Source organism: Coturnix japonica, unplaced genomic scaffold (assembly GCF_054131305.1).
Source record: "Coturnix japonica strain WE unplaced genomic scaffold, WE-NBRP24 Scf045, whole genome shotgun sequence".
Taxonomy (NCBI): Eukaryota; Metazoa; Chordata; class Aves; order Galliformes; family Phasianidae; genus Coturnix; species Coturnix japonica.
The window spans coordinates 1,022,170-1,047,841 of NW_028188948.1; the positions used below are offsets into that span (position 1 = coordinate 1,022,170).

At 41.5% G+C, this 25,672-nt stretch overlaps 1 protein-coding gene and 1 long non-coding RNA gene across 3 annotated transcripts in view; both read left to right on the plus strand.

The window, feature by feature from the left end:
* Positions 1-2,691, plus strand: part of LOC146752434 (uncharacterized) — a 36,399-nt gene extending 33,708 nt beyond the window's left edge. For both annotated transcript variants that reach the window (XR_014940625.1, XR_014940626.1), the window contains exon 3: positions 2,259-2,691. This is a non-coding gene — a long non-coding RNA (uncharacterized LOC146752434). The remainder of the gene's footprint in view (positions 1-2,258) is intronic.
* Positions 2,692-3,336: 645 nt separating this feature from the next.
* LOC146752435 (nuclear pore complex protein Nup153-like) overlaps positions 3,337-25,672 on the plus strand; it is a 64,014-nt gene continuing 41,678 nt past the window's right edge. The window contains exon 1 of the mRNA XM_085531861.1: positions 3,337-3,857. The gene's annotated coding sequence lies outside the window, so the exon portion shown is untranslated. The remainder of the gene's footprint in view (positions 3,858-25,672) is intronic.

The window sequence follows — 25,672 nt, forward strand, 5'->3', positions numbered from 1 at the left end:
TTTACTCCCGTAAAAGTTCTTAATGTGCCTCCTACGCTTCTTTCAGTGAACACACAGCCTCTGATTTATTAATGCACAACGTGTCCCAGAAATCAGTTTAACTGATTCCCATCCATCATTCAGCACCATTTCTTCTATTATGTTGCAGAGCAGGTGTCTTTGAAGCCCTATTTTGTATACACTGGGTGATAGTTCCGTCTAACTTTTCTGAAAAAGAGATAGAACTCACCAGTTTTATTATTTATGATTGAAGGGTGCATTAGTAAGAGCAGAGCCAGAAACCTACTTTCCATAAAAATGTTGAATACTGTTTTTCAGAAGCTGCCTTTCATTTACGCTTCTTAAGTTTTAGGAAATAAATTTAATGATCAAGAAAGGACTGACAGCACCAGTTCAAACAATGTTTAAGGCCAGGTCTGTGTACAAAAGCAAGGTCTGCAATCATACATTGTGCATTACGAATTAATCTAAACTGGAAATGTTATTTCTTGAAGGCCTGGAGCAAAGATGATATTTATTCCAGGCAAGTACCTTCTGTTCTGCCATGTTGTGTCTGTCCATTGCTCTTAGCTGCCTGTCATCTCTGCTGAATGCAAAATACATTGATTGTCACTTCTGCCCTCTGACATTATTGAAGCCTAAATAGAAGGATGTAGAGCTAGTATTTGTTATGCTACATCAGCCATAACATACTTCCTGTACCAAAACAGTCTCGTAGTCTCTGATGTTCAAAAGTAAGCAATGTCAGGGAAACAAAGACAAGCCCATCACTTGGGGACTTGTTTTATTAGCCTCCTCTAGCTAAATACTCCCTGACCTACATCTGGAGCTTGTCTGCAATTAGGAAATAACTATGTCTGCTGTGTTGAGCAAATCAGGAGAGAAGCTCTCAAAACAAGTGAGCAGTGGGTTATGCCTAAGCTGGGGATATTTAAGGCAGAATCCTGAAGTTCACATTCAAGCACGGAAAGTGAGTGACGTGGTAACTTTCTGGTGCGCAATCCTACACCCTGGTCAGAAAGGTGACTGAAAGCAGCCCTCTGTGGGTTTGCTGATGGAAAAGCTGAGTTACCAGACTTTGATCCATAATCAGCACCATTATTCACTGAGACGGTTGGGATGGCCCATGTTAGAGTCAGGCAGTCTCTAATCTTTAAGTAGGAAGTTTGCAAAGCCTTGGATCAGTTACATTCTGAGTAGGAATAAGCTCTGTTTTTTTGTGGGGATTGAATATCAGTAAGACTCCACCAGCAGGGCTCCCCTTTGCTCCCACAGTGAGGTGGTGTCCACAGCTCTGTACCTTTTCCCACATTTCATGGTGTCAGTGTGGAGTTTTTAACAATCAGCAGCACTTAAGTTAGCTAAGAGGCAGGCAGTGTGTTGGCACTGCCAAGAATGTCAGCAAGCAGTTTGTGGCCACCCCACATAATTGACACATCAGTGCGTTATTCAGAGTTTGCTCCGTACAAACTGTTAAACAATGAGTTAGGATTGCCAGCAAGGATAGTCAGTTTGGGAGTATGAAAATGTGTGCATCAGCATCTCTAAAATAAGAGAAGAAGAAGCAGCTTTGAGTCTGGGAAAGATTTACAGGTAGGCAGCACCCACTTGCTTTAATTAAGACTGAAAGAGAAGAGCTGAAGGTGACCTGTAGGGGTATAAATGAAGCTGGTGTGTGTAGTAGCAGAATAGGGATTAAAAGACCTGAGGAAGGGAACTGACTATCAGTGTTTGCTAGTGAGGAAGAGGAACCTGCAGCTTTTGGATGAGTACAGAGCTCTTCACTATTCAGTAAGAACCCAAACAGATTGAATGCAGTTTCCTCCTTTCTGGCTAAACAAAGACTGATGGAATATTACAATAAACTTCAGCCTTTTACTGCTTTAGTCAGTATAAAATTATAGAGAACAGGTCAGCCCTGTGAGTGCAGAGGAAATAGGTCAGGGGTAAAGCATATGAACAATAGCATCTCCATTTTCATAAGATATATTATTCCTGTTTTGAGGCAGATTCTGGTCTTTGTGAAGTGCCAGAGGGCATGTGTTGTGAACTCTGGAACAGGTAGATGAATGGTGGCTGAATTTAACTAATATAAGGAAGCCTTCATTAACTAATGAACTGAATAAGTACAAAGAGAAACTGAGCTTGAATAACTCAGCTTCTCCTCTGAAAAGAAGAACAATGGCATGGAAATCAAATAACATACTCCTTACGTGGGAATAAATTTCTGGCCAATCAGTCCTTGATTTGTTTTCCAGGTTGTACCCGTGCTGGCAAGCTTCATTTCTCATGAGTTGCTGGTAGTTGCTGGCTCTGGGATTCGTGGGTGGTTTATGCCAGAAAGTGAGTCCCAGTCTTGGCATTTGAGCTCTGTGTTCCACATGCAATGTAGTTGTCAGCATTTGGGCTCATGACCTTATTCTGACTGACATATCCTGTCCTATGCCCTGGAAAACCCATATGTGCACAATCCACTGTCAAACAGAGTTCATAGAGAGGACACGTTATTCATATAAACCTTGTTTTGAAATCTTTGGTCTTTGCCCTTTACCTGTTTATCTGTAAGTTTATTTACAAGACTGCTCTGTGTCCATTTGTGTCTAGATGATAAGTGACAAAATCAGATCTCACTTAAGGCTTACACTTGTTTACTTCTAGAAGATGGTGTGATATAGGTGCTAGGAGAGGTGAATCTATTGCCAAAAAAACCAAAAATATTTCATTCAAAATTGAGCTTAGATACTTTCTTCTTGTAGTTCAGACTCTTTTACAAGGAATACAAATATGCAATCAGGTAATAGTGCAATCAGTGTCCTAATCAAAGTCAGGGGTCACTTGCTAGATGATCTCTTTGTTTGACACAAGTAGTAGGTGGCCAGATAGATAGTAGAGGACAGACAATTGCTATAGATAAAGAAACAATACAACCAAAATCAATTCAAACTTTTTTACTCTTATGACAGCAATATGAGTCATGCTGAAAAAACCTTCACAGCACACCTTTGTTTGTTTTTTTTTTCCCTGGTAAATGTTTCAAAGGCTGAATATGAAATTTGGGTACAATTATTATTCCATTAAAAATAAAGATGTACTGCATCTGATTTCACTGTGTATCCAAACAGTTTTTAACATTTTTTTTTTTTTTCCAGAACAAAATTGCACCAAGTAAATTTGTGCTAGAAACTTGCACTTAACACAGGAAAGAAACATTATTTTCTGGGCTGAGTGTACAGATGCTGCTGCTTTGGTACACGTGAAGTTCTTTTGTGTTTTATAGTCAAGTGTGTGATTTTTTTTTTTCCACGTAGATGTACTTTTCTTTTGAAATGCCATAAAAATGTATTTTCTCCGCTTCCAAACAAAGATCAACAAGTATGTGATGCACTGACATGTCAGCAGTTACACAGGATAATTTTCCATGAAAAGGATGCTAATTAACTTGAATCAAAATGAATTTGAACTAGAACTTGCCTTCTGGTGGGTGAAGCATGTAACAAAAGTAATAGCCTATGAAAAAATGGGACACGTGTATGAAGGTTTTTCTTTTGTGGTGTGGCACTCAGGAAAATACTCTTCATGTTGTGGAATTTCACGGTGCAGTGGTTGGTAAGTTTCTCTCTATTTCATTCCCCATAGATACTCTTGAAGCAGAACTGCTGAGTCACAGCCTGCACCAGTGACGGAGCTCCTGGTGGGAAGGCAGGGCCTACCCAGGGGAGCTTAAGTGCATGTAATGTGTCTGAGTGATTGGAAGGGCTGGAGCCAAGATCTACCCTTTCCAACACCTCATTTGAGGGTTGGTGGTGAAGGTGAGGATATCTTGTTGGAGATTCCTGTATACCTGAGGCCTTCTCAAAGTAAGTAGCTACTTTTCTTTATTTCTGTGTCTGCTGTGTTTGAGCAAATCCTCACTTGTTGCAGCCTGTGATCTTGCTCCTCTGCTGTTGTAGTTGTGCTTTCTGTTGTGTTACAGCCCTAAATTGTGCTCTTAGTCTGTGGTAGCTCTATGGGCTTTTTCCAGACCTTATTTAAAAACAAATGGAAAATGGGCAAAGTGGGTGTGAGAGTCAGACGAAAAAGTTTGGGTTTCACAGTGTCAACAACATGTATTGCCTCCTTTGGATTCCTTGACAGGTGACAAAAGATCAGAATTTCTATATTCTTCGCTGCACTATTTGTTACAAGGCTATACTACAAAAGGAGAACTGTGGTTTCTTTTTCCTATTTCCATTTCTTTTCTTCCTGTTCATTAAACTTCTCTTTGTAGAACATAGTTTATCAACTGGATGTATATGAAAGGATGCAGCCTTTTCAGCCAGAAATTTGACTCAAGCACTGCTGTTGAGAGGAGAATGCCAGTTGTGCTTGACAACTTAGTACTCTGTTGAGTGTGGAGTAGCTTTTGATTAGTTTTAGTTTTAATGTAGGCATTCTGCAGGTGAGAGGAGGTTCATGTAGAATCAAGGTAAATGTTTTTGAAAGCCTGTTTCATTTGCTCAAGCAGCAATAATAAACTTGCAATTGTTGCATATATATTTCTAGGCAAGTCAGTAATTTGCTTCCAAAGTGATTTGGTTATGTTTGGCCACTCGTAATGAAAAGCCTTATTCTGATTAATCTACAGCACATGTCAATTAATCTCTTGTGTAAGACTGAACTATAGTGCCTAATGTGGTTCTTCAAAGTGATAACCCTCTTATGCTTTGCTAAAAAAGTACTTGTCTTTGCAGTTCTGAAATAGATTAAATTAAATTTCACATTGTTGCTGTGAAGAGAGGAGGTAGGAAGAGCCCAGTCTCATAGAATCATAACTGGAAAGCAGTTTTGCTCTTCATGAACACTCTTGTAACCTCACTGTACTAACATATGGGCAGAACCTAAAGGAAATGACATAAAATCCAATTTAACTTCAGACTCTTTCATTTTATAAGCAAGAAGAATTTGTGAATCTGCATAGATGCAATTGAACAAAATATGTAATGCAAGCCCTTTTTCATTGACTTAATTTAACCAATTTCAGCCACGTGTCAAATCACATGAGGGGGATGCTCTAGAAACTAGTAAAGTCACAAACCTCTTAACTAATCTTGTTGATGCTAATTTAAATTCTTGTAATAAATTTCTATTATAAAAATATCAGAGGGAAATAGGAAATGCTGGTACATAATGCTCAGGAGATATGAAAACTAGTCTGATTGGCTGGGAAACTTGTGCCTTTCAAAATTCCACACTTACGAGCAGTCCTATGAATGTTTTGGTCAGTTGCTGGCATTTAATGAAACCTGCAGAATTCATGGCATCTGTAAGAGTCCCACATTGCTTTAGTTGATGATGGGGCTTGGGCCAACAGGCTCAGTGTCTCTGGATGATGGATCTCAGGTTGAAAATCACTGTGCTCGCTCACCCTTCTGATCATCCTGGACGTCAGATTCATGGGAAATCAAAGTTGCTTTGTTATGCTCATTTCTGAATGGAAACGCTTTGCATGCCTCTCATGTCTACATCTGGGCTTTGGGTCAGATGCTTTGCACACTCAAGATTTCATTCAGTAGCTGTGGCAGAGTGCATCATGTTAGGTTTTCATTCGTCAGTCCTGGGTGCTTGAAACTGTAAGGAAGAGCCATTCTCACAATATGAGTGAGAAACCTGAAGTTGTGGGGTCCTCAGCGCATCAGCTGCAGCTGACTAGCTAGTTAAAGATAATCTGGTCTTTCTAATTTAAAAATGTAGTGTAAGATGATAAGTTAAAGGGAACACTGTTACGGTTGTACATGACGCTAGAATAGATTTGTCCTCAGTGCTGTTACAAAACAAATCTCCACAAACAAATTTTAGTGTCTCATTAAAGACTGCTTTATTGAGAGCATAGTGAACAATGGATATTTAAGGTTATTTTTTGAGAGCAGAAATAATTTACGTTTAAAGAAAACTTTGACTTTATTTCTTGACCATCTTAAGCTATAAATCTTAAGCTGTGTTTTACTTGCTCTGTTATTACCAGAAATGCAGTGTAGTAAAACATGAAGTACTCAAACAAAACCCCGCAAACATTATTGAAGTCTTATATGGGCACTTAATGTTGAAACATCTTTACTACCAGTTTATAGACACTTAAAATATCATTGTCCTATAAGGTCAATTGCTCTTGCAACTTCACTAATGGCAGTTACACTGCCTACCCTGTATTGCATTAAATCTTCGTGTACTTATTTAGAGTCATGTGCTTCTTCCACTTTCAATGCTCTTACATATGTTATAGGAATCAGAACTTTTAAAGCAGGCTTTTAAAAATCGGATGTAACTTTTAAATCATATGTGCCTTCCTTTTGTTTATTTCTAGAGCTGTTAGAGACACAAATGAAAATGCTTTTGTAATATAATTGATGTCTGACTATAACATGAATCTTGTCATATTCAACTTTTACCTCTGTTCTTGTACTTGTATCATTCTGCTCTTTTAGCAGAATTGAAGAGGATAGTGTCTGGTCTTGATAGCTTGGGTACAAAAAGGGATCTATGGCGAGTCCTAAATGAAATCATTTATCTGCTTTAAAACTATACTTCAAGGACTGTTATGCCTTCAGCAGAGATTTGCAGGGGAGGGGAAGAGATCAGAATGAAAAACTGAAGCGATGGGTCATCATGACATAGTTGCGTACAAGCATCAATAAATACACTTCTTAGGGGCAGTTGCTGGTACGTCTTCCTCCCAAATATGAGTACAGAGGTATGGTGTCTGCCAGCACCCACTGGGCAGCTCAACACACAGCTACATGCCACACACACTCAGGAGAATGCACAAAAGGTAATTTGTGTAGGCATAAATATATGTACCGAGAATATAATTCCTTAGGAGCAGGCAAGCTGATTGTTTGATTCAAATTGTTTCTTAATTGAAACACAAAACAGCTCCTCTTTAATCTTCAGAGTACTTGAAATCATGTCTAGCTGGGAATATATGAACAACAGTATATGAACTGCATCTTTGAGGAATGATGTCTCTACTTTTTTCCAGTAACAGATGCCATTTGGATTAACAAATAGGGATTCTCCTCACAGCAGCAGTATCTGATGGGGTTATCAAATTCTCTGAAACTAAAGAGAATGTGACAGTGACATCAATCAGATGTTATTGCTGCACATACAAATTCATTTGCTAGCCCAAGTGGTAGTTCATTTTTGTGCAGCTGGGAAATTCCTTTCAAGATTTGGTAATAGCTCAGCAGTGTGTATGAGTGGATTTGTATACATAAATGACATATATGGGTGTCATGGTTTTGTAATTTTGCTATCAGTATCAGTATTCCACATCATAACATCATGTAAAGTATGGATACTTCTATTGAATGTGCAGTCCACAGAAGAAGACTACATATCCCAGAGAACAACAGGGTTAATGATAAGTCACGGGACCAGGACGCTGTATAATCTCGTTCCCAGGCTGGAGTGCCCTCCTTCTTCTCTCGAACTTCTCGGAGAGGGGGAAGTGTTCCAGCCGTGTCGCCTAGAGTTCACAGTAGGCCTCTCGGTTTTCGGGGACTCTCTCTCTCTGTTTCGTTCAATTTGTTAGCCTCAATTATATTATATTGTGTTATCTTGTATTTCGGTATCATATTTAGTAAAATAAGTTTTTCCTCCTTAGATTGTCGCTGTTTTATCCCACTCCCTTTTTTCCCCTCCTTTCCGGGCCCCGGGAGGGGGGCCCACGGGGTGGCTTCCCCTGTCACGGGCATAGGTAAATCTAAGTAACCCGTGACAGATTTTTGGTGGAGAATGCGGGCATAGAGCTTTTTAGCTTTTAGAACAACTCTCTCTTTACTCTTAAAGAGCTTCGTTAGGGGAGTGTTATCTTTTCGTAGCTGCTCACTGAGAACGTGACCTTGAAATACCAGACAAATTGTCAACATTAAGGGCTGCTGTACATTCTCAGCACTGCTATCTAACTTTTGTGTAGAAAACAAAGGGATTTCTTTCTCCCTTAGAGCAAAGCTAGCTAGCTCTGACTTTTACAGAGCCTGCCAGCTATGAATCCACTCTTCATCCCAGTTGCTCTGTTTAAGGGATTGAAAGCAATTATGATCTTCTTAAAGTATTGGTCAACTATTAACACCATAATTTGGTGTTGTGGAATTGTGCAGGTATATAGCCTAATAAGGTGGATAGTGATGGAGACACCTGCCTGGTACTTTTATGAGATGTGGTATGGTCAGAATTTTGGCATCTACACCCCAGATGGAATTGTGAATCTTACAAACACTTGCATCCCAGATGGAACAGGCAATTTTACAGATACTTGCATCCCAGATGGAACAGGCAATTTTACAAACACCACCATGTTTAATTCATTGTACAGGCTAAAAAAACCCTTTTTATTTAGGTTGTACTCTCAGATTTCCACACGCCTTTCAATAACTGAGATAGGGTTCATACTTGCATCCATGTTATCACTATTAATGAATGCATATATGTTCCTATGCATTCGTTCTATGCGGAAGTCTCCTCCAGAACCAGAGAATGATGACTGGCAGGGAATATGGAAAGGTTTAGGAAAAGTCTTAGAAGCATGGGGACCCGCAGTGTCATGGGATTTCACTCTTGAACACCTAAAGGACCCTAAGAAATTAAGTGAGTATTTGGGTCAGAGATCTAAGGAGGTAAACCTTATGTGGGGTTTGGCTTATGCATACCGTGCTTTGTATTATACTATTCTGGAGAGAGAGAGTTTCCGATCTGAGATTCAAGCCCAAGTTAATTCTGATCAGTCACAGGAGGCATCAGTAGCAATATCAGTTGCCCCTGTGGAAGGCAAGAAATGGAAACGGGTGTCCACGCGTCTAGAACGAAAAGAAGGAGAAGCACAGGGGGGGGCTGCAGAAGACCCAGGTGCCGGGCATGGAGCAGTACCGAAAAAAGCAAAGGCGAAAACCAAGAGGCATGAAGAAGAGACTGATGATGAGGAGGAAATCACCTATTGTCGACCTCTGAAGCTGACTGAAATCCAAGGCTCAAGAAAGGAGTTCACACGGCGTCAAGATGAAGGTATCCTTGCTTGGTTGCTTCGCTGCTGGGACAACGGGGCCAACAGCTTGTCTCTAGATGGTAATGAAGCTCGCCAACTAGGAAACATTGCCCAAGATGCAGGTATCGACAGAGGGATTAGCAGATGTTCGGATGGACCTGCCACTCTCTGGCTGCGGCTGTTAGAAGCCGTGAGAGAAAGGTACCCCTATAAGGATGCTTTGAAGCCTAAATTTGATAGTTGGAATACCGTCCAAAAAGGTATTCAGCGCCTGAGGGAATTGGCCATGGCGAAAATGTTGTACAGCCCTGATCCAAGCGAACTTGACCCTGAGAGAGTGAGGGCCGATCCTGACATGTGGCAGAAAATCACAAGTACAGCACCAGAGAGAATGGCACAGTCATTGGTAACAGGTTCTAAAGGGTTCGTGGACAGATGGCCCCGAGTTGTTGAGCTGATTATAATGCTTCAAACCACTGATCAGCAGCTCCCTCAACTGCATGCCGCAGTTTCTGCCATCTCACGGCTAGAAAACCGAGTAGATGAAATGTGCAAGAAATTGTTTCCATCAACTAATCGTAATGATGATCCCGTAATAGTATCAGAAGCAACTGATGAAGGTCAATCCTCGTACGGGCCACCAGGTCTAATGAAGGATCTGATCAAAGTATTCCAGTCCTACTCCTCACCTGCATCATCAAAAGTCTCAGCTGTTAAACGCACACGCTTCCCAGCTCGAGCAAAGAACAACAGTACGATTGCACCGCGTGTTTCCATGTGGCGCTACCTACGTGACCGTGGAGAAGACATGAGGAAGTGGCATGATCAGCCCACTTCTGCACTACGAGCACGGGTGAAAGAACTACTAGACATACCAACCACCAGTGGAGTTGCTCCAGTCATCACAGGTAACCAATAGAGGGGCCCTGCCCTCAGTCAGGGGAGGGAAAGGGATAATAGAGTTTATTGGACTGTGTGGATTCGATGGCCTGGCACATCAGAACCACAGGAATATAAGGCGCTGGTGGATACCGGTGCACAGTGCACCCTAATGCCCTCCAGTCATGAAGGGACAGAATCAATCCATATTTCTGGAGTGACTGGGGGCTTTCAAGAATTGACTGTGCTGGAGGCTGAAATAAGCCTCACTGGCAAAGACTGGCAAAAACATCCTATTGTGACTGGCCCAGGGGCTCCATGTATACTGGGTATTGATTACCTCAGAAGGGGGCATTTCAAGGATCCTAAGGGCTATCGATGGGCCTTTGGGATAGCTGCTGTAGATATGGACAACATTAAGCAGCTGTCTGTTTTGCCTGGCCTGTCAGAGGACCCGTCTGTTGTGGGGCTGCTACGAGTAAAAGAGCAGCAGGTACCGATTGCTACAAAGACAGTGCACAGACGGCAGTATCGCACCAACAGGGATTCCTTGCTCCCCATTCATGATTTGATTCGCCAGTTGGAGAATCAGGGAGTGATCAGTAAAACTCACTCACCTTTTAACAGTCCCATATGGCCAGTGCGTAAAGCCAGTGGAGAATGGAGGCTGACAGTAGACTACCGTGGCCTAAATGAGGTCACACCCCCATTGAGCGCTGCTGTGCCGGACATGTTGGAACTCCAGTACGAGCTGGAGTCAAAAGCAGCCAAATGGTATGCCACCATTGACATTGCCAATGCCTTCTTCTCTATTCCTTTGGCTGCAGAATGTAAGCCACAGTTTGCCTTCACCTGGAGGGGCATTCAGTATACTTGGAACCGTTTGCCCCAGGGGTGGAAACACAGCCCAACCATTTGCCATGGGTTGGTCCAAACTGTACTGGAACAAGGTGGTGCTCCTGAACACCTGCAGTACATTGATGACATTGTTGTGTGGGGTGATACAGCAGAAGAGGTTTTCACAAAAGGAGAGCAGATCATCCAAATTCTTCTACAAGCCGGCTTTGCTATTAAGCGAAGCAAAGTAAAAGGACCTGCCCAGGAAATTCAGTTCTTAGGTATAAAGTGGCAGGATGGACGTCGTCACATCCCAACAGATGTGATCGACAAAATCACTGCCATGTCTCCACCAACTAGCAAGAAAGAGACACAATCTTTCCTGGGTGCAGTAGGCTTTTGGAGGATGCACATTCCAAACTACAGCCTCATTGTAAGCCCCCTTTATCAGGTGACGCGGAAGAAGAACGATTTTGCATGGGGCCCTGAGCAGCAGCAGGCTTTTGAACAGATTAAACAAGAGATAGCCCGAGCTGTAGCTCTGGGGCCAGTACGGACTGGACAGGATGTAAAGAACATCCTCTATACTGCTGCTGGAGAGAAAGGCCCCACTTGGAGTTTGTGGCAAAGAGCCTCGGGAGAGACCCGAGGCCGACCCCTGGGATTCTGGAGTCGATCATATAAGGGGTCTGAAGAGTGCTACACTCCAACTGAGAAGGAGATCTTAGCCGCGTATGAGGGGGTTCGGGCTGCTTCCGAAGTAGTCGGGACTGAAACACAGCTCCTTTTGGCACCTCGACTGCCAGTGCTGAACTGGATGTTCAAAGGACAGGTTCCCTCCACTCATCATGCTACCGATGTCACCTGGAGCAAGTGGATTACGCTGATTACACAGCGAGCGCGAATGGGAAACCTCAATCGTCCAGGAATCCTAGAGGTAATCATGGACTGGCCTGAAGATAAAAGGTTTGGAACATCACCAGCAGAAGAGGTATCACGTGCTAAAGAGGCCCCACCATACAACGAATTACCAGAAAATGAAAAGAAATATGCCCTATTCACAGACGGATCATGTCGCATTGTAGGGAAGCATCGCAAATGGAAAGCTGCTGTGTGGAGCCCCACACGACAGGTTGCAGAGGCCACCGAAGGTAAGGGAGAATCAAGTCAGTTTGCAGAGGTAAAAGCTGTCCAGCTGGCCTTAGATGTTGCTGAACGGGAGAGGTGGCCAATGCTGTATCTTTATACTGACTCATGGATGGTGGCAAATGCCTTATGGGGGTGGTTACAGAGGTGGGAACAAAACAACTGGCAACGGAAGGGTAAATCTGTTTGGGCCGCTGAATTATGGAAGGACATTGCTGCCCGAACAAAGAATATGGTTATAAAAGTGCGTCATGTGGATGCACATGTGCCCAAAAGTCGGGCTACTGAAGAACAACAAAACAACCATCAGGTAGATAAAGCTGCCAAAATTGAGGTGGCTCAAATTGACTTGGACTGGCAGAATAAGGGTGAATTATTTCTAGCTCGATGGGCTCATGAGACCTCAGGTCATCAAGGAAGAGACGCGACATATAAGTGGGCCAGAGACCGAGGGGTGGACTTAACCATGGACGCTATTGCGCAGATTATTCATGATTGTGAAACATGTGCCATAATTAAACAAGCCAAAAGGATGAAACCTCTCTGGGAGGAAGGGCGGTGGCAAAAGTATAAATATGGGGAGGCGTGGCAGGTTGATTATATCACCTTGCCACGATCTCGCAGTGGTAAGTGTTATGTACTCACCATGGTAGAGGCAACCACTGGGTGGCTTGAAACATACGCAGTACCCCATGCAACTGCTCGAAACACCATATTAGGTCTTGAGAAACAAGTCCTGTGGCGACATGGCACCCCAGAAAGAATTGAATCTGATAATGGGACACATTTTAAAAATTCCCTTATAAATACTTGGGCCAAAGATCATGGCATTGAGTGGATTTATCATATTCCCTACCATGCACCAGCTTCTGGTAAAATTGAACGATATAATGGGTTGTTGAAAACTATGTTGAAAGCAATGGGTGGCGGAACATTTAAGCACTGGGAGAAGAATCTGGCAGAAGCCACTTGGTTGGTGAATACTAGAGGATCTGTCAATCGTGATGGTCCTAGTCAATCTAGCCCCCTACACACTGTAGAAGGAGATAAGGTCCCTGTTGTACATGTAAAGAACATGTTGGGAAAAGCTGTTTGGGTCCTTCCAGCTTCTGGAAAGGGCAAACCTATCCGTGGAACTGTCTTTGCCCAGGGACCTGGGTGCACTTGGTGGGTAATGCAGAAGGATGGGGATGTTCAATGTGTACCACAAGGGAATTTGATGCTGGGGGAGTGCAGTCAATAATTTTATGTATTTATATGTATATATGTTTGCATGTGTAGTGTATTTTAGTTATTATAGTTGTACATTTAGTTATGTTACATGTAATTCTACTGTTTAGCTATCAATATTTTACATACGTGTATATATATGTATATATATATTTACCATGATGTAATAATGTAGAATAAGGGGTGGAATGTCATGGTTTTGTAATTTTGCTATCAGTATCAGTATTCCACATCATAACATCATGTAAAGTATGGATACTTCTATTGAATGTGCAGTCCACAGAAGAAGACTACATATCCCAGAGAACAACAGGGTTAATGATAAGTCACGGGACCAGGACGCTGTATAATCTCGTTCCCAGGCTGGAGTGCCCTCCTTCTTCTCTCGAACTTCTCGGAGAGGGGGAAGTGTTCCAGCCGTGTCGCCTAGAGTTCACAGTAGGCCTCTCGGTTTTCGGGGACTCTCTCTCTCTGTTTCGTTCAATTTGTTAGCCTCAATTATATTATATTGTGTTATCTTGTATTTCGGTATCATATTTAGTAAAATAAGTTTTTCCTCCTTAGATTGTCGCTGTTTTATCCCACTCCCTTTTTTCCCCTCCTTTCCGGGCCCCGGGAGGGGGGCCCACGGGGTGGCTTCCCCTGTCACGGGCATAGGTAAATCTAAGTAACCCGTGACAATGGGTGCTGTGGCAGCAGTACAAAGCCATACAAATCTGGAGCTGTTTGTTCCTGATTTGAGACTTTCCATCATCAGAGCTTTGTCTTTTTGGCCTGTGTTAAACATGGGGCGCATAACATCAAGTTGAAACTTGCCGTGGTAGATTCACAGATGTTTCACCTATGTATTTGTTAAATTAAATGTAGGTCTGTAGTGACAAATTTCAGTCTTGATTAAACCTACGTCGGATTATAGTCTGGTGCTGCAGTTTTCACGTTCATTTTGTAGTGGAGTAGGTATCAGGCTTAAAACCTTAACCATAATATTTAGAGGATGTTCAACACTAGACTTCTGTTATAACATTGCCTTTATGGTTTTAAATGGTAATTGCCCTAGTGGCTATTTTATGCACTCAAGTATAAGTGCTCTATATGTGTATAATACCTGGATTTAACAGTTGTCTTTGTTCAGAGCCATATCAGGCATAGCAACAGCTCCTGTGGGTCAAAAGCTTTTGCCTTTTGAATACCCTCCGTGCCTCTCTGAGTTGACCTTCTCTTAGGAAATAGGTTCACAATAGGGCTGAAATGTCCTGCATGCATTTCTCATTTCGTAGTGGAGCATTGCAACTGCTATGTCCTCTTGGGCTTTGAGCTTTGAAGAGCTCCTCTTCCTTATGGCTGCTTTTAGACAAGAAAAAATATGCCAGCAGACTCTATATCTGTGCGTTAGCACTCCATGTACTGCATTCCCTTTCTGGGCTGTTGCATTAATTTCACAGTGTTTTCCAATATCTAGTACCTCTGAATCAAAAGAATCTTGGTCTTTTCTGTTTCTAGCAGTTCTGGATTTAGAACAGTCTAGAAATTAAACGATGTCCTAATCTTTCCTTAGTGGCAAATGAGGGAAGAGTACTTGTCTGTGTGGGCATGGCCAAATTGTGGCACTGGGACTTACAGTCCTGATGTTAATCCATGGAGAGAACATCCTCCTATCCACACTGTTATTGGGCCATGAGAAATTAGTTTATTATGAACAGGATTTAGGAAAAAAAATTAATGAAGTGTCATTAAAAAATATATATATATATATATACACATATATATTTTTTCTTAAAGCACCCTGTAAAGTAAAAGCATGAATTCAGTTTGTTTGTGGAGTCAGAGGCATCTCGATATGTATTCGCACTTGTTAATGAAGGGGGACAGCTGCCTGGAGATGCAGAAATTGTAGTTGAAAGGAACTCTGAGAAACACTTATAAGTGTATGTCTATGTATTTTTAGATAGTCTTTTGTACAGATTTGTATCTATTCACTGTAAGAGAAACGCTATCCTTTTACAGTCTCCATTGAGTGGTATTGGCTTTGAAAGGTATATTCCACCCCTGCTTTGTTCACATATGCACATTATTTCTATTTTAAGGTTTGCTGTGAGTAAAAGCAATCACTGGGTAGGATTCATCTCCTTACAACTATGTCTCTTTAGAGTCAGTGGAGATCACATCAGGACAGTCAGTAGATTCTCGAGTGCAATTCCTGCTATCTTAAAGCAACACTTAAATAGGTCAGATTAATTGTGCCTGAGAGGTTTATTTCTTTCCACTGATTATGGAGGGAGAGTAGATGTTTGTATCACAGTCATCAGCTCTGAAGCTCAGTGATGTGCATCCCACCTGTGGTGTCAGCACAGAGTGGTTCCTGCAGTGAGGTGCTTCCCATCTACTGGCCTCCCGCTCTGCATTTCTGTGGTTCTGCTTTCCTGCACACCAGTATGATTTTTGCCTTGACATTAGAGTTCATAGATGTGAAAATGTAGTCTCCAGATGTTTTAAGTCTGCCTGTCAGCACAAGAACCACATTCTAAAACACTTCGTTTGACATAATGCATAGGAGAGAAGTGGAGGTGCTGTAGGAGACTTTGTCAAATGGGTCCTTTGCTGTTACAACTAGGGCAAGTTAGCCCTGTTTTGAGCATGGTTGGATTATGCAACCTCCAAAAGCCTCTTCCAGTCTGGTTAATTCTATGACTCTTCATCCAGAGTTTTTCAAATTCATGGTTATTAGTGGCAGGTTTTAAGTCGGGCAATCTGTCTTTTAACAGGTCATAACATAGCAGCCAGTCTTGGGCCTGTACCTTGCTATCTGACCTATTCCTGGGGCTGGATGAGGAGAGCTGCCTGGATTTTCTCCATGAAGTTAGGCAGGATCTTCTGTAGGTACTCAGCAGAGCATTGCTTGGCAAACTTTTTTTCCCCTTTCCTTCCTCTACAAAGAATAAGTATATAGAATAAAGTGAAAGAAGATATTTTTCTGTTCTGCTAAGGCAATTTTGTAAGACTTGGCGTGAGTATCCTGGGAGTCTAAGCTAAAGATGGTGAACATATGGGAAAGCCCAGGAGGAAGCACAGAGTTTTAGTTTTCAAACCTTACTCTTGGATTGCTACAGTAATGTAATGAAAGGACATTAAATGAGCTGAAGTTATTAAACCCTAAAGGTTACAGAGTCCTATTGGGGGCCACATTCAAAATGTAATTAAGCCAAGTCCAGATATTTTAATTTCTAGCTGGAGATTTACACAACATAAGTAGATTCTTCTTCCAATTCTAAACTTTATTGAAAATAAGCTTGTTAATTTGTTTATTTCTCTTTAGCAGTAACTGAATAGACATTGTTTAGAGCCACTTGGCTCTAGTAAAACAGTAGGTACCAGTATCAAAGAGTCATGGTTCAAATCAGATCATGTATCTGGGAAAACAGATGCTTGCACTCTGCTATTAAAGTCTCACTCCCCCAAAACCATGTAGTCTGCAAATGGTTATCCATTCTGATCCTCCAAGGCTCTCCCTGCCTGTTGTTCCAGATGGTCCATTGCTGGTATAATGCTCTCCATTACAGTGTGTGAGAGAACAGTGGTCCTAGAACTGTTAATTCTGCTTATTAGGAATATAGGATTACACTTATAAGAGGTTGTTTCCATCTAAAACATTCCGATTTCATTGTAAAATGAACTTGAGTGAGTTTAACTCTTCAAGAACACTATCTTTAAAAAACAAAACACAAGAACAACAACAACAAAAAGTTCACCAAACATGAACACCACCGAGAAAAATCCTTAAAACAAGCCAAAATCCAAAACCAAGGACATATCTTTATGGATTTGACTTGGCTTCCTATTGCTGGATTGGCTCAGCTTTTAGTAGTCCCTTCTCTCCTTCTGTCTGACTAGCTGCTCTTCTCTGAAGGAGTCGGATTGGCTCTGCTATCTATTTTCCTCAGGGAGAAAGCTGGCATGTGGTTCAGGTGCCTTGTGCTGCAGTTTGCAGGTCTGTGCTGGAAAGCTGACTCTTGAGATGACCTGGGTGAAAAAGAAGACGTCACTCCCTCTGCCCCACATCAGTTTATTTCTTGGACTAATTCTGTGACCTGTTTGGGCATTGTGACTCCAAACAAGTTTATTCATGAAACACATCTTGAGTGTGTCCTGTGACTGCCTTGGAGCTGGGAAGATGATTTGAGGGGGCAAGAAGCCAGCAGTCTGCCTTGGTGAGTTGTGCGCACACTAGCTAGGGTTTGAGTGACCTGGAATAATCAGGCACTGGCAAGGTATACCTGGGTGCTGTGAAAAGGTGTGGATTAGAATTCTTAAGGTGAGGGGAGACTCAGTCCTAAAACTCGCTCCTTGGTTGTTTGTCTTGACTGTTGGAGGCAACGGGCTGGCACTGAAAAAATGCTTAAGTTTTAAATTCAGAACAAAAACCTGCAGCAAGCCAAATCACCTTATTTAGAACTTACTAATTGCTTATAACTTTGCTACATCAGTGAAGACATTAGTTAGAAGCAATTGTGGGGCAAGGAGGAAGATAAGAACATGTTTTTAAGACTGTCTTAATATTCAGTCGTACTAAACAAGGTTGCTATGCTTGAGACAACAAGAGTAGAGGAGAACTGCTGAGAGTTGCTCTCCTGCTGGAAGGTGTTTGTGTTTGGAAGTACAAGCACTCTGCCCAAGAGACAGCGGGCTGCAGGCTGGCGTAAAAGCTGCTTCAAGGACAGAATCCAGTGAGAATGGTTTGTATGCAGGTGGAGGAGAACATGAACCTTGGGCACCACTCTCCCTTTTTTGTTTTGTTTCTCTACTCTGATAGGGTTGTGTAGGGCTGGGCTTCTTAGAGGAGTAACTGTATTAAAGACAGCAATTCCTGAAAAGGTCAATTTAGGATACCTTCGTCTTGATCGGTAAACAGACAAAAAAATAGATGTGTGAGTTTTGCACTTGAATCTCGATGAGCAGGAGGCATGTGGTAATGTGTGAGAAGAGCCTCAATGTGCAGAGCAGCCCAGAGAGACCAGTTCAGCAGCAGATCTGGATGTGGGAGTCAGACAACGCTCCCACATTAATTAATGAGGTGAGGAAAGAAATAGAATCACGTGTTTTCCAAGTTTGTTCTCCAGAGAAGATTTATCTGGAAAAGCTTCTGTGTTGATTTAATGGAGATGTGCACACTATGAGGTGTTTGTATGAACAGTTCTGAGCTATTTGGATGCATGTCCCAAAAGCAGAGTAGGGCAAGCGGTGAGAAACTTCTCCCCTGCTTTTTTATTTGCTTACCTTATTTCTCACTGAATGAAGGTGCATTGGGTCTGAGGGCAGTGTCTGAGCCAGTTATTCCTCTGTCCTTCCGGGGTACAGTGCCAGTCCCTGCCTGTTCCCTGCCGGGTGTTTCCTGAGGGAAAACTGAATGAGGAGTGGGGAGTGAAGAACCTGTTTCCCCCAGGAGAGCAGCTCAGGGATTTGTATTGAAACAGGCCAGTGATTGAGCTTAGTCCTTAACCAAAGTGTTAATGCTGGCAGCTTGCCTGCACAGTATAAAAAAAGAAGTAAAAAAAAAAGGTAGGGGGAAGGATGAGGGTGAAGATGTGGATGGAAAAGAAAACACAGCAGCCTGTACAACCCATGCAAAAGAGACAAAATGAATGTGCTACAAGGAAGGCAAGCTTCCTGGGTGAGGTCAGAATGGAGAGGGGAGCAGGTCACAGGCACAAGCTTGAGAAGGTTAGCTTTGAAAAGCACTCCAATGGCTTTTTTCTGTGCTAGGGAGCAGCAGCTGTTGGTTGTGCCTCTGCTGAGGTTGAATTTTGATCTACTTCAAGCTGCAGTAAAAAAGATGCAATATCCTCTGCAAAATGCCTGCTGAGCACAGAGCTGGGTTTGCAGGGATTGCATGGGTAGATCAATCTATTGGCTTATTAGCTAAAATGATCAGGAATTGCATCACAATGGACTATCGATGTCCCATAGCAGCTGATGGCTCTGAATTCTCATCTCTTCTCTTTGAATATCTATTTTATGTATGTATGTATATACATATATACATACATACATGTATATAAATATAAATTTAAGTTTCTTCATAAATTTTTAGGATACAGTGCACTCGTACCTTGTAACAATTGTATCTTCTGAGATAATTGTGCCCTTAATTTTTTCTGCTAGTTGTTTCTTCTAGGTTTGCCATCTGTGGGACTGGCAGTCCTCAGTGGCTTCAAACATCCCAGTGAAATTTGATCTGATCTTTCCTTTTTCTTTGTCTAAACAAGCATGGTCTAAACTAGTTGGTTCAGGGTGCATGGCACACAGAGCATGCTTGACTGAGAGTTTCCAGGCAGGGTGAGGATCCTTATGAGGAAAATCCATTCTCTTCAGTGAAAGCTGCCTTCAGAGCCTGGGAGCCCTGGGACAACTGCAGCCGTGCCTTGCAGTAATCTGGTAAGCAAGAGAAAGATGAGGCTGATTGGAAAATAAACTGAAATGATACAATATTTGCAATGGATAGCTTTCCTCCTGTCTCTGCATATATTGAAAGTTTGTGCTATTTGATGATACCTCTCCTTTCCCTACCAGATGTTTTACTGTTTTGCTGCTTGCTCTGAAGCTCTAGCAGAGACCTGCTGTGGTACCTAACTTCTAATCTGAGGGTCAGCAGGTTGGGCTCATTCAACAGCAAACTCTGTGGTCACTAAAGTGTCACTGATGCCATGTCCCGAGATACATCCCAGTAAGGTTTTCCAGAAGTGAAAAGATGACAGTTCTGACAAAGGCCGATGAAGTGGGAATTATCAAAGCAATGTAAAAGGGGAGTGTGTTCAATGAAGAAAAGAGAAGTTTCCTTTTGGGATTGGGGGAAAGGACAGAAATGAAACGAAGCTTTCTTGTAAATATTATAGAGAAACTCTTTGCTGGCTTGGCTGAAAGACAAAGTTAGCATGAAGTAAACCGGACAATGAATTGTACAGACAGTTGGATAGGCAGGCCTTGGATTTCTTCATAAAGATCATTTCCTGTGTGTTGTTAATCCTGTTGATTTAAAAACAAAACAACAACAAAAGGTTTCCTTAATTGTCCAGAAGTTTGCTGGACCCAAACCTTGATGGCTATTACGTATTTTCCACAGATTGCACAAATCTAAGTTTAGTTTGGATGTCATTCTAGCTGACTCTTTTTCAGCCATGCAGTGGAATTTGAATGTGGGTTATTATAGTGGGCCCCTTTTTCCTTTACTGACAATTTTCCCAGCGGTGTAATCAGTCTGTGATAAGTTTTGATTCTGCGTTAACTCTTGTGAGATTGTTTTTATGGATTCATAAGGAATCAGACCTTTGGAACCTGCGTTAGCAGAACAGAAAAACTTTTCCTCTTGTCCTCTGGATGCAGAAACGTCGTGTCACCTAGAAAAAGTGACACAGTAATCACAAGCTGAATGTGAATTTGCAGAAGAGGGCTGTTGTATGGTCCTTAGCTTAGAACTGCATGATGCTTCTTTAGAAGGGAGACCCTGAAGAGGCGTTCAAAATGGAGTACTTGATATGCTTCAAGTAAAAACCAATGCCTTAGTGGAAATCATGTGTTGCATTTTAATATTTCTGGTTTTGCTAAGGGAGAGGAGAAAAAAATAATCCAGGTTGCTATTTCTAAATGAGTTCTAGCAGTGACCCATACAGTCCACCTTCTTCTTTTACACAGGCACACAAGGGATCTCTCACAGTAAAGAGTGCTAAGTTTGCATGCTTAAATTTAAAATCCTGCTTAAATAGAGTTTAACTAAGACCTTAACTCTCTTGACATTAGACCTAATAATTATTAGGCAAAGCAAGTACTGTCTTTTATTAAACTAATGGGTAGAGTTGGAAGGAAAAAAAAGACAAGCTCCTGGCTGTAAAAGAATTTGTCTTTTTTTTTTTTTTCCTCCCAACATCTCTTAGCGAGAGGTGGGGAGAATGAAGTATTTTCTCTTTCCATTCAGTGCTTTTCTTGCCCATGTCCTTGATTGACCATAACTCTGATATATACTACATTATGAACTATTGCTGTTCTGTGGTTGTGTGATTAAAAATGAGAGAGGTCCTACTGGGGGAAGCTGCAGTCTGACTGGGACTAGACTCCATGGTGAGGTGCAGTAAGCAAAGGAGCAGCATCAGGAAGAGACAGTGAAAAAAGCATGTTTACAAAGGTCAGTTCTCCATGTGGTTTTGGTTTTGAAGACCAAGTACGTAATGCAGTAAGCTTCAGAAGCTATCAGCAGCTTCTCCTAGCTGACAATTCAGGTACTGGGGATAAAAGAAGTGATTTTGAAGGAACTGATGAAACTTGTGAGGTTACATGTTAACATCCAGTAGATGTGAGCTCCCAATTGCCAAGCTGGCCTCTGTGTTCTTTCATTTTTTGAGGCCTGTGGCAGATGTAGGAAAACATGAGGAATTCTGACCTGTGAATTAGGTTGGGATCTTTAATTAGGCAGGGAACACTTAGGAAAAAAATTGGCCTGAATGGGGATTTTTGAGCAATGAGCTGATTTGAGAGGTTCAGGTTTGATATCCTGCCAACTAAAGTTTTGCATTAATACTCAGGCCTCTCTTGCTGCGTGAAGTAGGATGAAATCTGTTTGGGTTTGCCCAGTTTAGCAACATTTTAACTGGTACAAAGCACATACAAACTGTCTGCAGGCTGCTCAGTGTCCCTGACTCATGCTGGATACAAGCAGCAGTTAAAGTTACAGCATCCCATTCTCCAGCTGTGCCTGGTCTAACAGGGCAATATCTGCTTGAGACTAAGAATGGTGTGGGTCTTCCTGGCCAGTTGGAAGAAAGCTTTAGCACGCAAGCCTGGATGTGGAAACAGTCTCGTCTGCAAGAGTAACTCATTTCCATTGTTCTGAGACCTCATTTTCTATAATGATGTGGAAACACTGCTAATGAATTTCAATTCATGTTCATCAGATCTCTTGGATTTGATCAAATATAGGCAGGTCTAGTATAAGACTCAGTTAAAGGGGATTTAGTTTCTCAATAGCAGGAGTTATGTTCTCTCTATTGCCCTGTATTATCCAGCATCAGAACTAAGCTTGGTAGAGCCTGTTGCAAAGGTGGAATGTGCTTAGCTTAAAAACTAGGTCAGGGTCTGAGTAGGCAGTGATTAATATCAGGGTTCAGACCATGTGTAACCCATTTCTGTGAAATATTTATATTCTCAAGAAGGATTTTATCATGGGAGGATTTCCCAGCAGGTTAGGCATATACCAATGTAGCCTTCATTTTTCATGCTGTGATTTAACTGGGTCTATTCAAGAAATGAGTAATTGCTACATCATTGTGATTTTTTGCTTTATCTTAGAACTGCAAGTTTACCTGTTGCCTACAGGGTTCTAATATGAACCTGGTGAACCACGAACGAAATGCTGTTTTGGAATGTAGCTGAAATTAAATCTTGATGTGGATCATTTGCATGATTTCTAGAATAATGTTCTGCAGGGTATCCCATAACACTGCTGTGATTCTAACACTTGCCTGTAAGAATGTTTCCAATGGCATCCCTAACAGCGACTGGGAATCACTGTATGTTTTCATCTGAGATGTGTACTGACAAAACTTTTAGAAGAGTGTTTTGAGAATGTGATCATTTTCTATCACTTCTATTTTCTTGGAGTGTTTGCTGCTAACTGTGATCATAAACATAATAATAAGAAAGCAAGAGGATGAAAACTGAGACACAGGCAAGATCCACGTACTCTACCTGGTGCTAGTATTGCCTCGCTATGAGAATCATTGTTCTCATCAGCCACAGAAAATGTAGTTTAGTTTTGTCTTCTCAAGCTTATCTACTTTACGCAAGCAGCTCTAAGACACCAGGCTGAGTCATGCCTGGTATGCCTGGTAGATAAGTCTACTTCATGCAGTCATTTAAATTACAGTGCTTATCCCTTTCATAGCATAACGAGTCGTTTTTTCATCTTTGAAGTGCTTTCAGACTGTTTGCTCTTAGTTCACCTAACACCTGAGAGACAGTGACTGAGAAACGGAGGTTAAGGGGCTTGCTTCAGGCACAGAAACAGTTGGTGACTGGGCTAAATTCAGGTTTCTGTACACTTGATTCCCATTCCAGAATTAGGAGCCTCCATTTAAAAGCCAACTAAAGCTTATATCTCCTTTTTGTTTCTTTACTTTTTTAAAGGGTAAAAACTATTTTGTTGCTCCACTGCAGCAACGCTAATGCAAGTTTTAATGTGGTAGCTGTAAGAAGGTATTTGTTACAGGCGACAGCTTAGAGTTTCTCATAATGACAGCTCCACACAAATAATAATCCAGTAGTTCTGTGTTAGGGTTGTCTGATGGCAACAAAATTCTGAGAATCAAAGGTATGGATGTAATTAGGAATCTTGCTAATGATTCTGTGCGTTTTTGTTTTTTCCTTCTCAATGAAATGAGATTCACACAGATTAATTACTACCTGCTATAAATAAACCCTGAGAATGGCAATCTGCATCGCAGTGGCAGAGGGTAGCTGTCATTTAATATATCACAGCTTTCCACGCACCTGTTCACCCGGTACTGTTCCTATGGCAACTACACTTTATAAGGGAAGCTCTGCATAATTAGCATGGATCGAGGTCTATATCAATCAGAATAATTTGGAAGAGTATGGAGAGCCCAAAGGAGAAGGCAATGCTACTTGTCTCAGTAGGGAAGGTATCAGACCTCTGCTGCGTGCTACATAGTGAGGCAGTTACTAGGAGAATTCAGCAGAATTAGCAAATCTGAGGAAGCCAAATTATACAAAACAAGAAACTTTATCTTTTTTATTTTTTTGGTTATGAAACCATGTTAGAATGAGCTTTGAAAAGTGAACAAAGACAGAAAACCAAACTAAAACAAAAACCATGCTTGCATAGGAGGCTTTGTTGCAACTTAGGACATTTCACAGAGTGCACAAGTGTTGTCAGCCTGGGGACCAGGCGGTGATGGCCAGCACTGCTTGTAATGTCCAGCTATGCCTTTTACCTTATTGATCTTTGTTTTTTGTCAAGACCTGCCAGACGCATTTCAAAGTGACAGATGCAGATGTGTGACCCGTGTTGCCTCACAATGCAGCACATTAAATGTAGAACAACAGCTTTAACTTCAGTTTTATTTTTTTTTCTTGGCTGCTGGTGTCAGAAATGTCACTTAAAAAAAAACAAAGCTCAATGATTTTATAAAATGCCTATAAAAAGAATAGTGCTGAAACTGGGAGAGCTTTGTGTCTGGTTGTGTGTGTGTGCACAGAACACTGTCTTGGCTTCAAGTCTCATCTGGAAGTGACTCAGTTTTCAGTAGAGGAGCTGTATCAGGCTCTGCAGCTGTATGTGAAGTATATGACTTTTAATTCACTGGGGATCCAGTTTGAACGCAAGTGTTGATAGAGCAGAATCATACTTGTGTTGTAATAAAACTTCGTAATATGAGTCATCAAAGTATCTCAAAAGAAAAAGGGAATGAGAACTTGAAAATATGTGCTCTTCAGCATTAGTAATGCTGGAAAATAATTTGAAATACAATGGGTGTTAGAGGTCATGCAACAATGTGACAGTGTAGTATGTGTACCATCTTGGCTTTTGAAGATGCAGTTACTGAAATCGGTCTAAATTTGCAGAATTTGTAGATCTTGTATGATAAACAAGGTAGAATCCTTGGGTGATACTGATTTGTGTTACTTCATCATTGCTGAGTTCTGCATTAGGTGACAGGCTGTAGGAAACTCCTTTGCTACATCTGAGTAAAAAGTCTAGGAGAGAAGGTGCTTTTTTTGCTTCTACTGGTTCTGGATTGGGTACTTGGTGGAGAGGCCTCCACTAATGCTATATGTGATTTTTTTATATTTTATTTTATTTTATTTTATTTTATTTTATTTTATTTTATTTTATTTTATTTTATTTTATTTTATTTTATTTTATTTTTCCCAATGGGGATGATGGTGGGAGGATTCTTGACTAAAAAAACTGGCATTGCATGCCTCTGTAACAGAATACAGAAAAGATACCCCTCTTAGGTTCTGTGGAGGACAGGGCAGGGACTTGAGTCCTTGATGTCTTGAGGGCTCCTTCCTGCATGGTATCACAGCTTCAAGAGGCAGAGCTTTGGGTGCCTTCCATTTAAGCAGGTGTCTGCAACACTCATTTTGGAGAATTAGTTTTGAATCTCCCTAAAGAGAGACAATGGAAAGAAGAGCTGGGGTGCAGCCTTAGCTGCGCTCATTCCAGCCTGGCTTTGCACCATTACCATTGTGGCCTTCCTGGGCAGTCTCTGAAGAATAATTTCAGATATGACAATTTCCAGTCAAATAAGAAAATGAATAAGGAGCTTAATTTCTTCCAGGAGAAGGCTGCAATTGAGTGAAGTTTTCTGAGTTGCAACTTTCCAGGGAGATAACTAATAACTACATTCCCCAGAAAAATCTTGCTTTTAGGAGCAAATCTAGCTTCAAGTCTCTATTCTAAGTTAAGGATTTTAGCTCTGAGAGTAATGATGCAATGTAAGTACTTTCATAAATTCAGTTCATTTAAAAAATATATATATTCTGTGGCCCCAA